The 14842-nt window shown below is 41.2% G+C and overlaps 1 pseudogene; it reads left to right on the top strand.

Annotated features, from left to right (window-relative positions):
* Positions 1–214: 214 nt before the first annotated feature.
* Positions 215–320, top strand: LOC137836254 (small nucleolar RNA R71; annotated as a pseudogene).
* Positions 321–14842: the final 14522 nt, after the last annotated feature.

Genomic DNA, 14842 nt, shown 5'->3' with positions numbered 1-14842 from the left:
TGCATCTGCAGTGTTTAACTCCAATACTCCTCTTTTTTGATGATTTTGTCTATCATGTTGAGCTTGATAGTCAGTTGTGGCCAAAGCTTCTATAATCCTCGTTGCTTGATCTGCATCAACAGCCATCATTGTGCCACCAGCCGCGGCATCTAGGAGCATCTTTGTATTTGATCTGAGACCATTAATAAATATGCTCAGTTGAGCAATATCTTCAAACCCATGGTTTGGGCATTTTCTCAGCATCCTCTTGAATCTCTCCCATGCCTCACAGAAAGACTCTTCTACCCCTTGTCTGAACATAGATATTTCAGACTTAGCATTGATGTAGCGAGAGATTGGGAAGAATCTTTGCAAAAAAATTTCCTCCACATCCTTCCATTTGGTTAAACTCTGATTAGGATGAGATATAAGCCACTCCTTTGCTTTCCCTGCCAAAGAAAAAGGAAATAAACGCATGTATATACTCTCAAGATCACCTGATTGGAAACCCATAGTTCCCACCAATTCATAAAAAGTAGCCAAGTGTGTATGAGGATCCTCATGATCCATCGCCGTGAATTGATTGGTACTAATGAGGGTAAGGAATGCAGGCTTCATCTCCAAGGCCCTGTTAGTTGCAGGCACTGCAATGCTAGAAAAGTGTCTAGGCCCTTGATGTATGGCGTAATCTCCAAGAGTTCTCCTAGGAGGTGGTGTTTCCTCCCCCGCCATGTTGTTATTCTCCTGAAAAATATCAATGGAAAAAGAAGAAGATGTTGAAGAATACTCTCTATTATCTTCTTGATTCTCTTTTGTCTTTGATTTTCGATTTTTTCTGGCCACCTTCTCAATTTCTGCTTCAAATAGCAAGTGGTCTTCTGGAATTTGACCTCTCAATATCATATAAAAACAACTAATGCAAGGGTTAGAAGGAAAAAATCACAAGTAGTAACCCCAATTTTATATTTTATATTATTATTTAATTTTTTTTATTCAAAAATTCAAAAATAAACAAGAATTTAAATAGCTAACTAAAATAAAATCAATAAACTACAAATTAAAACTTAAAGATAAAATAAAACAAAAACAAAACACTAAAATGACACTAAGAAAATAAAACAAAGATATTCAGAAAAAAAATAAAAATAAAAAATATAACAAAAATAAAAATAAAAATATATAAATAAAATAAAAACTAAAACAGAATAAAAGAAAACAATGAAAACGAGAAATAACTAAAATCAAGAAATAAAAACAGAATAAAATAAATACTAGAAATAAAAACAAAATAGAATAAAACAGATAAAACAAAACGTAAACAACTAACTTATTTTAAAGATACTACGTAAACTAACGTAAAAATACAAGCTAAAACTAGTAATAGATAAATAATTAAAACAAATAAATAAAAACTACCTAAACCTAAATAAAACTACGTAACTAAACCTAAAAAGAACTAAAATAAAATAAAATCAAAACAAAAATCAAACTAAATCTGAAAATAAATAGAAATAACTAAAATCAAAATAAGAATTAAAATAATAACAGCAAATCAGCAAACTAAAATAAAATCAAATAAAATAAAAAAAGAATCTGTAAAAAAAAATAAAAAAAATAAAAACAAATCAAAACAATTAAAATATTCACAATATTTAGGAAATTATACTCAACAAATCAAAACCTGTCCCCGGCAACGGCGCCAAAAACTTGATGACTTTTTACGGCAAGTGCACCGCGTTTGTCAGAAGTAATAATTGTCCATAAGGACGGATATCGATCCCACAAAGAACAGTGAATTATCGAGTAAAATATTCGCTAAATATAACAACAGAACAATAAAAAAGAGTTTGAAGTGATTATGTTGGCACTGATTAATAAGAAAACAAACAAAGAATTAGTTGCTTCAATTGGAAAAATTGGGATTAAGTTTCATCTCTCTCACTCTCATGTATTTTGATTAGCATGTTAATATTAAGTTCTTTAATTGAAATTGATGCCCGTATAAAAATCATTTATATCGATTCCTCGCATATAAAATCCTTAAGAATGTTCCCTAACTATCAATCCCTCGCATACTTATAAGAACAACTTAGAACGAAGCTCAGACGTTTAATAGCAATTAACATTTCAAGTCTATTCCTAGCACTCAAATATGTTAAGTATTGTTGTTTAGGTCCAAACCCTAAAAATACCTCTCGGTCAGATTTAAGATTCTCAATTTGTCACGGAGAATTAAAAGTAAAACAACAATACCAATAATCAATCAAGAACTGAATATTAATATATAAAATATCACCTCAATACATAAGAGTTTGAACAGATTACTCCCAATCCCAAAGGGTAGAATTAGCCACGCATACTTCTATCACCTTCCATTCTCCCAATTGGGTTACAATTCACTCTATGGTGTTTTCCTCTCAATCTGGCACACTAAGGTTGAGCCTCTAGCCCTCTATTTATCCTAGTTTTCTAGGGTTAGGTTGTTTCCTATGTCGCTCTAATGGGCTAAATGATAAAACATAAAAAAGGCCCAATCTTTCTTTGCATCTTTTTCCATTCTGGGACCTTCTATCTTTATCTTTTTAGCTCAAATCATTCATCTTTAATCCAAATCTCCAATCTTCCTTAGAAATCTGCAATTAACACCAAATTTGAGAATAAAATACTCTTATTCAAATAAAGATCATAAAAAATGTAAAAAGGTATAAATTCATAAATTAGGGATTATTTTATATGTAAATTAGCAATAAATCCTCATAAGTGCCTATATTTTAATATGAAATATTACTGAAATTAGACACTTATCAACTTCGTCAACGCCCGGGTATGGGACGGTACACAAGCCCCCCAGTCTTAAGCTGATGACTTGTCTTCAGCGAAAAGACTAAGGCCTCACCCACGCCATCTGCGTGGCACCCGCTGATGTGTCATTCTTTCTGACGTGGCCACCCCGAAAACATTGACGTGACATTCTCTGAACCCCTGGGGTGATCTTAATGGCTGATTGGACATCCTCTGAAATGGGAAAACAACACTTTTTGGGCTACGCTTAGTCGCGTGCCACGTGGTTCATCACGCGGTCATACCTAAGAGTCTCTTACGCTCCTCTTGAGCGCCTAATCCCTTGACACGCGGCGCAATCAAACGGTCCCCAATTAACGCCCCTTGAGTTGCGGGTGTAACGTTTAAGTTACTCAAACCCCGCGCTTGAAACCACTGTTACATCCACTTCCTCTTCCTTTCCTCACTGTTCATCTTCTTCGAATTTCTTCTCCCGCGACCCTTGCTCTTTCGTGCTTCCGCTCTCCACATCCTTCGATCCCCAAAGGTACGGTTTTTTCTCTCCTTGATGATTCCCTTTACTGCATGAACTGCCTGGGACTGTTTATGTTACTGCATTTTTTGGATGTCGTTCTTGCGCTTCTTCGTTCCTCTCGTTCCTCCTTTCTCTCGTGTGGGTAGGGTTCACCTAGGATTCCTCCATTTTTTTTTCCCCTTTTCTCCTCCAAACCCTTTTTCTCTGAACCCTTTCTTTTTCTCTTTTGCTCTTCAGCTCTTGCATCCATGGCGAAAACTAAGACCAGCGCGCCTCCTCCGCTCCCTAGGTCTTACTACAAAGATGAGTATGACTGGGCCCCCGACGATCTCCTCGACGAATGCTCCACTCTAAACTCCGTTGAAGACGTGGAGGCCCACAGGGGGGACCCTGCGCATTACAACTTCAATGTTTTCCATAAAACTCACGACTCCCACGTCTTGGTATGCCGGGTGAAACCCGGGGTACCCGTTTGTGGGGACTCAAGGGACACTGGAGGAAACCTGATGGAGATCAAGCTCAAGAGAACATGGAGGCCACTCATCAAGCTCAAGAAGAGGTGGAGGCACAAATGGAGGACGCCCATGGAGGTCAAAGTCCACCTCAAAGGATTACAAGAAGCATGTTCAAAGCTTTGGGAGCTAGAGGACATTTATTTTCTCTTTTTGTAGTTTCTTTAGTTGAAGGTGCTTAGAGGGAAACTTTAGAAACCTCTTTTGTTATAGCATCTTTTAGGTTTTAGTGAGGAGCTTTAGGGGGGTGTATTAGTAGATAGGTGTAGGAGTAGAATAGGGGGTGCCAAAGTGAAGGAAAGGATCACACCTTCCTTGCTTTGCAAATTAGCGCCGGTTCTAGATTGATTTGGGAGGGAATTTTGAATTGTTTTAGCTTTCATTTTCAGCACCTTAGGCTATAAATAGAGGTGCCTTCCTTGTAAAATTCAGATTTGAATTCATCTAAAGAAACTATACTCAAAATTGGAGTGAGCATTTGGAGAGCTTTTGAGCTTCTACTCTAGTCTTATCTTGAAGGACCATGGTTTCCTCAAGTGGCGGTTTGCACACTCATCTAGGAGCATCCATACTTCTAGTGGCGTGATCATCCAACCATTCTTCCATCTTCATGAGCATTCTCTTCTCCTTCCTTTCTTCTTTTTCAATTGTTCATGTTGCCTTGTGTTTTTGATTTGTTTTGGTTCGGCTATTCCATTTTCCAGCACCTATGTTCTGTATTTGTTTTCAATTCCTTTTATGTTCGGTTCATATGTGTTCTTGCCTAATTCTGTTCGGTCAATCCATTTTATAATTCCTTTGTTGATTCAATTTGACAATATTTGGTTCATCCAAATGAGTTTGGGATTTGGTACTTGTTATTGGTGAGTTCTTGACTTAGAACCATGATCCAACTTCTAAGAAAGTGCCTCTATATTTTCCAGCTCAAGGTGATTCCTAAAAATGTCAAGAATCTTGTTCTATGTGGCTATTGGAATCACATCATGTGGTATCATGTGTCTTAGGTTCATTCTTGTTTAATTGTTGAGTTGTGTGCACTTTATTTCAAGAGCTCTTTTAATTTCTTGCAATTTAAGTTTCTGTTTTAGAATTTTAATTGAGTATTCTTGCTGTTTTTCTTTTGCTCCAAGTGTTTGTGGAAAGGTTTATGGCACTCATAATTCTTATGAGTATGGTTGCTCTTTTGGAATGGCATTATCCTTCCTAGAGTTTACCTTAAGCTTCCTTTCACTTGTTACAATTTGTGATGTGTCTTTTAATTTTTGAATCATGTCAAGTTTTGTCTTAGTCATGTTATTCCATATATGTCATTACTTCTAGTAGTACTTTTTTTGTTTTGATTGTTTCTTGCTTTAGTGTCATATAATTTTCTGATTTGATGTTGATCCTTTGTGCATTTTCTTTTTAGAATTGAGTTCATACTTGTATTCTAGACCTATACAAGTTCCAATACATCATTTTCTATTATGTCTTTGCTAGTTCATCATTCTGTTTTTTATTCCTATTAGGATTCCTCTGTTTCTGAAAAAAGTGCTTACTGTTTTTCCTTATTGCAACTGATTTACGTACTTTAAAATTCTGAAATTCTGGATTTGAGATATTCAAAGTGTTAGAAAAGAATAGAAAAAAGAATCATTCAAAAATATGAAGTACACAAAAAATGATAAATAAAATAAAAAAGTGTACATTCCTGCCGAAAACAATACGGTAATCTGGCAGTGATTTTAAAAAAATTATTTTTCTCAATTGGCTTACTGTTTTTAATTGATTCCAGTGCCATTTTTGAGTTAACATCTTGAAGTTTCTGTGGTATAAATTTCATAATCCAGTTCGCTCTACAACGTTCCAGTTAAATCAGTGAATATCAAACACAGCTTGCATAAAAAATTTTCCAGTAGCTAAATTTTTTGTTTTCTTCATCTACTCTAGTGCTTTTCCTTAGGTATTCTTTTGTGTGCCTACTTTTCTCATTGAGTTCTTTATTTTCTTGATTGTCTTTCATTCTTACTCTTTGAGTTTGTCTTACATATAGTATTCCTTTTGCAATTACCTTTTCCTTGCTTATACCTTTTCTTGTTTGTCTTTATTGTTTCTTTGGTTTTGTGGTGGTTTGCTCTTAAGATTGGTGTGCTTGCTTTGACACATTTCATTTGAGGATTCCAAGGCCTCAAGATCAGATTGGAGCAAGAACATTATTTCTTTGAGAGTGATATTTTTTTTTTTCAGCCTTAAGTTCACTTCGGCAGTTTCATTACAGCTCACTGTTTTTGCTAATTTTTAACTTGTTTGCTGTTTTTGTGTGTTTGCTGTTTTTAATTACAAATGGCTGGATTTTCAAGTGATGCATCCTACAAGCAGAATTCTCCTTCCAAAGCTTCAATTATTGGTGAATTACATGAAGCTCAAAGAACAATTAGACGGTTGGAGGAGAAATTGCAAAAGATGGAGGTCCAACAAACTAGACCATCTCCTTCTATCCATGATGGACATCATTCTCATAGACCATCTTCAAGAGCTTCTTCAAATGATGTTGGCCGTGAAGATGAGCATAGGAGAAGGAGACCTCCACCCCAAGTCCATGGACAAAGACATCATCACCAAGGGGAAAGAATTCACTACGGCAATGGCTTCTACCATGATGCAAAGTCCAAGCTTCCTTCGGTCAAACTACCTTGTTTTAATGGTTCTAGTGATCCAAATGTGTATTTAGATTGGGAGGCTAAGTGTGAACAAATTTTTGAGATCCATGAGATCCAAGATGAGCATAAGCTCAAGCTAGCCACCCTAGAGTTTAGTGATTATGCCATGAAATGGTGGCATGGAATTGTAAAGGACATTATCTATCACAAGGGTCCTCCCGTGGACTCTTGGAACTCTTTAAAGGATCATATGCGCGCTAGGTTTGTGCCCCCACATTTTAGGAAAGACCTCATGTTGAGACTCCAACGGTTTCAACAAGGCACGCTAAATGTGGATGAATATTATAAGGAGCTTGAGACGCTTGTGCTTAAAATTGAATTAGAAGAAAGTGAAGAAGCCATGGTTGCTAGGTTTGTGAGCGGTCTTAGGAAGGATATCCAAGACATTGTTGAGTTACAAGAGTATTCATCATTGGGTTCTTTAGTTCATCTTGCAATGAAGGTGGAAGCCCAACTTGCTAAGAAAAACTCTTTTAAAAATGCTTCCAATGATGGATACTACTCCAAGTCTTGGAGAAACAAAACTTCTTTTTCTAAACATCCTTCCAAAGATTCTTCTTTCAAACCCAAGGAATCTAAGCCATCAACTTCTAGACCTAAGTCTCCCACTAGAACATCTAACACTAAATGCTTTAAATGTATGGGTTATGGTCATATTGCTGCAAATTGTCCTTCCAAACGAAGTATGTACATGCATGAGGGCATTGTAGTTAGTGAGCATGATTCGGATTCTCCAAAGCATTCATTGCATTCTCATACATCTAGTGAGGAAGAGAGCGAATGTCCACTTGAAGGGGACTTGTTAGTTGTGAGAAGACTTCTTGGACAAGTTTCACAACCTTTTGATGAAAGTCAAAGGGAAAATATTTTCCATACAAGATGTCTTATTCAAAACAACATTTGTTCCTTGATAGTGGATGGGGTAGTTGTGCAAATGTGGCTAGTACAAGAGTAGTAGATAAGCTTGGATTGCCTACTATCTCTCATACAAAGCCCTACAAGTTACAATGGCTTAGTGAAGTAGGAGAAATAATTGTTAATAAACAAGTCCTCATCCATTTCTCCATTGGAAAATACAAAGATGAGGTATTATGTGATGTTGTGCCCATGGAAGCCACTCATGTTCTTTTGGGAAGGCCTTGGCAATTTGATAGAAAAGTTTTACATGATGGCTTTACCAACAAATTATCTTTTGAATTCCATGGTCACAAGGTTACTTTAAAATCTCTCTCTCCAAGAGAAGTCCATGAGGACCAAGTTATCATGAAGAAAAAGAGGGAGAGTGAAAAAGATAAAAAAGATAAAAAAGATAAGAGTTCTAAGCCTACACTCCTTGTGTCTAGGCGTCACATTGAAAGGGAAATAGTGGCTCATCATCCTCTTTTTTTAGCCATCCCTAGAACTCTTAGCATTGAATCACTTGTTGATAGTCCTCATTGCTTGGAAAATTTGGTAGAAGAGTTCAAAGATGTGTTTCAAGATCCTCCAAATGGACTTCCACCTTTGAGAGGGATTGAGCACCAAATTGATTTGATACCGGGCTCTTCTTTACCAAATCGTCCCGCATATAGGACCAATCCAAGTGAAACCAAGGAAATTCGCCAACAAGTTGAGGCTTTGATTGAGAAAGGGTGGGTGCAAGATAGCATGAGTCCTTGTGCTATGCCTATCATCTTAGTGCCAAAAAAGGATGGCACATGGCGAATGTGTTCGGATTGTAGGGCCATCAATAACATAACCATTAAGTATAGGCATCCCATACCTAGACTAGATGATTTGTTGGATGAATTACATGGTTCGAAAATCTTTTCAAAGATTGATCTTAAAAGCGGCTACAATCAAATCCGTATCAAACCGGGTGATGAATGGAAGACGGCTTTTAAGACCAACTTTGGTTTATATGAGTGGTTAGTTATGCCTTTTGGTTTAACTAATGCACCAAGTACCTTCATGCGCCTCATGCATCATGTTCTTAGACCTTTCATTGGTAAGTTTGTTGTGGTTTACTTTGATGACATTCTCATTTATAGCTTATCTTTGAATGACCATAGGTTGCATGTTAGGCAAGTTTTGGAAACCCTTAGGAAGGAACATTTGTATGCTAACCTTGCTAAATGTATGTTTGCTCTTGATCATATAGAATTCCTAGGGTTTGTTGTGAGTTGTAAAGGGGTCCATGTGGACAAAACAAAGGTGGTGGCCATTCAAAATTGGCCTACACCGAAATCTTTGAATGAGGTCCGAAGTTTTCATGGGCTTGCTTCTTTCTATAGAAGATTTGTCCCAAACTTTGGTACCATTGCCGCACCACTCAATGACATAGTGAAAAAGGATGTGGTCTTTCATTGGGGAGAAGCACAACAAAATGCTTTTGATACTTTGAAAGAAAAATTGACTAATGCTCCCATCTTGGCCCTTCCTAATTTCACTAAGACATTTGAGATTGAGTGTGATGCTTCAAGCATAGGTATTGGGGCTGTTCTCCTTCAAGAGGGCCACCCCATAGCCTATTTTAGTGAGAAATTGAAAGGAAGTCATCTCAACTATTCCACCTATGATAAGGAATTATATGCACTTGTTAGGGCTTTGTTTACTTGGCAACACTATCTTTTTCCCAAAGAGTTTGTGATACATAGTGATCATGAATCTCTTAAATATTTGAAAAGCCAAAACAAACTTAACAAGAGGCATGCTAAGTGGGTGGAATTCATTGAGCAATTTCCTTATGTGATCAAACACAAGCAAGGCAAAATAAATATTGTGGCGGATGCTCTTTCTAGAAGATACACCTTGCTAAATCTTTTAACCTCTCAATATCTTGGTTTTGATCACATTAAGGAACTTTATCATGATGACCTTGATTTTTCTCTCCTCTATCAAGAGTGTCTTAAGGGAGGACACAAAGACTTTTTTATTCAAGATGGCTTTCTTTTAAGGGAAAACGTCTTTGTGTTCCCCAATGCTCTATTAGATTATCTCTTGTTAGAGAAGCTCATGAGGGGGGCTTAATGGGACATTTTGGGGTTGCTAAAACTTTGGATGTGTTGCATGAACATTTCTTTTGGCCTCATATGCATAAACATGTTCATAGTTTGTGTGATAAATGCATAGCTTGCCGCAAAGCTAAATCTAAAATGCATCCCCATGGTCTTTATACTTTTCTTCCTATCCCTTCAATGCCTTGGGTAGATATATCTATGGATTTCATCTTAGGCTTACCCAAGACATCAAAGGGAAAGGACTCCATTTTTGTGGTAGTGGATCTTTTTTCAAAGATGGCTCACTTTATTCCTTGCCACAAAGTGGATGATGCATGCCACATTGCAAACCTCTTCTTCCAAGAAGTGGTTCGCTTGCATGGGATTCCTAGGTCTATAGTGTCCGATAGAGATCCTAAGTTCTTGAGTCACTTTTGGAAGACCTTGTGGGGCAAGCTTGGAACTAAGCTTTTATTTTCTACCACTTGCCACCCCCAAACTGATGGTCAAACCGAGGTGGTGAATAGAACTTTGGGACAACTATTGAGATGCTTTATTTCGGGGAATCCTAGAGTGTGGGAGAATTTACTACCCCATGTTGAGTTTGCATATAACCGAGTAGTAAATTCTACCACCTCCCATTCTCCTTTTGAGGTGGTCTATGGGTTTAATCCCCTAACACCTCTTGATCTTCTTCCTATTCCCCTTCTTGAAGATGTCTTGTGCAAAGATGGGGATGAAAAAGCTTCTTTTGTGAAAACTTTGCATAAAGACATCAAGAAGAGAATTGAGAAGAAGGTTGGCAAGTATGTTGAACTTGCCAATAAAAGGAGAAAAGCATTGTTGTTTGATGAGGGCGATTGGGTTTGGCTTCATTTGAGGAAGGATCGTTTTCCTACTCAAAGGAAGTCCAAACTAATGCCTCGAGGGGATGGACCTTTCCAAGTCCTCAAGAGGATTAATGACAATGCTTATGAGTTAGATATGCCTGATACATTCTTAGGTAGTCATACTTTTAATGTCAGCGATCTAACTCCTTTTTCTGTAGGTCTCCAGAATTCGTGGTCGAATTCTCTCCAACTCGGGGAGTATGATGGAGATCAAGCTCAAGAGAACATGGAGGCCACTCATCAAGCTCAAGAAGAGGTGGAGGCACAAATGGAGGACGCCCATGGAGGTCAAAGTCCACCTCAAAGGATTACAAGAAGCATGTTCAAAGCTTTGGGAGCTAGAGGACATTTATTTTCTCTTTTTGTAGTTTCTTTAGTTGAAGGTGCTTAGAGGGAAACTTTAGAAACCTCTTTTGTTATAGCATCTTTTAGGTTTTAGTGAGGAGCTTTAGGGGGGTGTATTAGTAGATAGGTGTAGGAGTAGAATAGGGGGTGCCAAAGTGAAGGAAAGGATCACACCTTCCTTGCTTTGCAAATTAGCGCCGGTTCTAGATTGATTTGGGAGGGAATTTTGAATTGTTTTAGCTTTCATTTTCAGCACCTTAGGCTATAAATAGAGGTGCCTTCCTTGTAAAATTCAGATTTGAATTCATCTAAAGAAACTATACTCAAAATTGGAGTGAGCATTTGGAGAGCTTTTGAGCTTCTACTCTAGTCTTATCTTGAAGGACCATGGTTTCCTCAAGTGGCGGCTTGCACACTCATCTAGGAGCATCCATACTTCTAGTGGCGTGATCATCCAACCATTCTTCCATCTTCATGAGCATTCTCTTCTCCTTCCTTTCTTCTTTTTCAATTGTTCATGTTGCCTTGTGTTTTTGATTTGTTTTGGTTCGGCTATTCCATTTTCCAGCACCTATGTTCTGTATTTGTTTTCAATTCCTTTTATGTTCGGTTCATATGTGTTCTTGCCTAATTCTGTTCGGTCAATCCATTTTATAATTCCTTTGTTGATTCAATTTGACAATATTTGGTTCATCCAAATGAGTTTGGGATTTGGTACTTGTTATTGGTGAGTTCTTGACTTAGAACCATGATCCAACTTCTAAGAAAGTGCCTCTATATTTTCCAGCTCAAGGTGATTCCTAAAAATGTCAAGAATCTTGTTCTATGTGGCTATTGGAATCACATCAAAACCCCTTCTTCTTCCTTTACCAAATGGTACTCAAAAGGGTGGGCCTGCGTCTACCTCTTACTTCCTTCGAGAGGGAGCTGCTTACCGAGATCAAGACCGCCCCCGCCCAGCTTCAGCCCAACAGCTGGGCTTTCGTAAGGGGGTTTCAAATTCTTTGCGGATATCTGGGTGTCCCTCCTTCCGTGGACGTTTTTCTTCATTTTTTCGAGATAAAGAAACAAGGGAAAAGCCTGTGGATGAGCTTCTCTGGCGTCGCCGGGCGCATCATCCTCACGCTCTTCCAAAATTCATTCAAAGGGTGGAAAGGGAAGTTTTTCAAAATACGTGCAACCAAGCACGATCCTACCGCCCTGGACGGCTTTCCTCTATACTGGACGGATAAGCCCATAACAATGAAGGCCTTGGCCTTGACCAACTTGCTCCCGCTGATCGGGACGTGTGCAAAGCCTTGGCGGGGCTTGGGGTAGTCTTTGATACTGCCAAGCTCATCGCCAATGAGTTCAACGCCCACGGACTCTCCACCTACTTCGGTATCCGCTCCTGCTTGTTTATACTGCATGAACTGTCGTGGTTATACGAACTCGTTTGCTCCGCTTGAAACCCTATGGTTATCTGCAGGCGTTTAGCTATAAATACTCTCCTTCTGCTATATCTGAATTGTTCTGTGCTCTGTTATTCTCGCTGCTGCAGGTTCAGTGATGACTTCGTCGAGGCGACTCGCCCTTGCCAAATTCCTGAAGAAGGCAAGGTCCGCCAAAGAGGGTGGAGACGCGGTTACCCCTGCCATGCCAACCGTCGCTTCCCTGCCGACTCCTCCTCCGTCCGCCTCTCCTTCTCCCATTGCCGCGGTACCATTGGCCATGGCATCGAAGGGAAGAGGGTGCTGGTGGTAGATTCTGACAGTGAAGATTCGGGCGTCGCCTTGGTTTCCAGTAAGAGGAGGGCTACGGGCGTTCCTGTCTTGACAGTCGCGTCTCCCGATGGTGGGAGTTCTCTCAGGGACGATCCTCCAAGTGCCACATCACCTCCACCTCCACCTGCCCACGAGGAACGAGAGGAAAGGATTGATTCAGTTCCCCCGCCCTCGCCGTTACCGCCTCGTGACGCAGCTGAGGCCTCTGGCTCTGCCCCTCCTGCATCAGTCCCAGCTTCGACTTCTCGAAAGCCCCGAATTCCTCGCCCCATCCATAGGGAGTTGACGCAGGGTTTCACTGAGGGAATGTCGCCGACTGATCCTCACAAGGGGGGAGGCATGCCTTACTATATGGGTGCATTCCTGGCGGTGGCGCTCAAGTGGCGCACCCAGGCTCGAAGCGCCATCAAGGGGAGGGAGGCTCTCCGCAAACTGAGACAAGAAGTGGGAGCGTTGAAGGAGGAGAAACAAAACTGGGTGCTCAAGGAGGAAGCTTCCCAATCCTTGCTAAAACTGGCCCACGAGGGCAGGGAGGGGGCCGAGGCGTACGCGCGCGAACTTGAACAGGCGCTTGTCGATCAGCTAGCCCAGCTCACTTCCTACCAAATCCAAAGCCTTGGCCTCCAAGAGGCGGCTCTTGCCTCCGAAGTACAGCGGAAAAAACTCGAAGAACTGGACGCTGCTTGGAGGCAGAAGTTAAGCGAGTAAGAGAACGCCTTGGCCGCGAAGGTCGAAGCCTTGGGCCTTCTCCAAGCCGAGGCTAACAAGCTCCGCGTGGAGAAGGAATTCCTGGATAAACAGTTGACCTCCAAGGACTCTAGGGTTGCGGAACTAGAATGGGAGGTCCAAGGACTGACTGGGGAGATAGCGGGCGCGTTTGAAGAGGGCTTCCGAGAGGCTCTGGCTCAGGCGTCTTGCGAGAACCCTGGCATTAATATTTCAAACTGCGACCCCACACACCAGGTCGTCGACGGGAAGGTCGTGCCCTTCGACTTGGATGACTGAGCCGCCGTCTCCCACCCGCTGCCTTTACCTTTCGAGCTTTACAGTTATTTTTGCCACTCTGTGATAAACTTGTAACTCCTTTGCACTTTGTCGGAACTTTGAATTTTGCATGACTAATTCGTGCCCTTTCGTTATCAAATTCTGTTTGTATGATTTTACCCTCCTTTCTCATTTCCATATGCTCCGACCGCTTTGCCCCCCATAGCGTTCCTTCGTGGCTTGTTCCGCCTTCGTATCTATGAGGCCTCTGCCTCGTGAAGGCGTCAGTGGCTTTGCCGTCATTGTAACGCAAAAGTTGAGGCATACTCCAGGCCCCAAACGTTCGGGATAAGGCCACACATCAATGCCCACGCCCACGGAGAGGCTCGCCTAACGGCGCCGTATCGTCCGTGGGGTGTCTCAAACTCCTAAACGGCCTGTCCCCTGATTCTCGGTGCCCGGCGCCCACGCCTGAGGAGAGGCCTGCTACCGTAGCGCCGTATCGTCCTCAGGGTGTCTAAAACGCCAGTCACTGGGAAAGCTCAAAGCCCTCCAGGGGTCGTTCCCTCCACAGTCTTTCCTTCCCATGGGTATTGGGGAACGACCCTGCCAGCGATTCACTCAGCCTTTGGCGATCTCGCCTCCCTCCGCAGTTTTTCCTACCTGCGGGTATCGGGGAGGCGACGCCGCCAGTGATTAGCTTTGACTCCTCCGATTTCATCTCCCTCCACAGTCTTTCCTACCTGTGGGTATCGGGGAGGTGAAGCTGTTGATACTCGTATTGACGACGCCTTTAAACGTTTCACAATGGTAATACCTTCTACTTTGGCTACACTTTCCCTTGGTAACGCCCTATCTCTTGGCGACCCCACCTCTCTTGGCGACGTCCTCTGGTATTGGCGGCACCCTCGATGTCTCGTGGTGGCAACGCCATCTGCGCCTTCCACTGGCGACGTTCGGGGCGGCTAAACCGTTGACTTTATTTCGACGTCGGCTCTGACTTTGGCCCGGGTCGACGCCCGGGGTGGCGAGGGACCCTAGGTCTCGCCCGTGCCGTCCACGTGGCGCTTTTTGTATGGCTGATGGGACGTTCAGTCATTTCGACTTGGTCTTGACTCCTACTGTGCCCCTGACCCACTCTCGACGACGCATCGTACTATGGGGCATTCTGAAGATACGACGTTTTCTGATTTTAACCAGTGGTGCCAGGGCATCCTTCCATCTTCTGCCACGTGGCTCGATCGTGCGGTGCATCCATTCGCGTCGATTAGCGCTATAACTGCAATACTTCCATTTGCGTCCTTTGGCGCTCTAACCGTAATATTTGATTCTTTAAAGCTTTGAAACTGTCCTCATCATTTCTGCACCTTTCGTAA

This window comes from Phaseolus vulgaris, chromosome 5 (genome assembly GCF_000499845.2).
Source record: "Phaseolus vulgaris cultivar G19833 chromosome 5, P. vulgaris v2.0, whole genome shotgun sequence".
Classification (NCBI taxonomy): domain Eukaryota; kingdom Viridiplantae; phylum Streptophyta; class Magnoliopsida; order Fabales; family Fabaceae; genus Phaseolus; species Phaseolus vulgaris.
The sequence above is the reverse complement of the archived record's forward strand: the minus strand, read 5'-3'. Positions and strand labels throughout refer to the sequence as shown.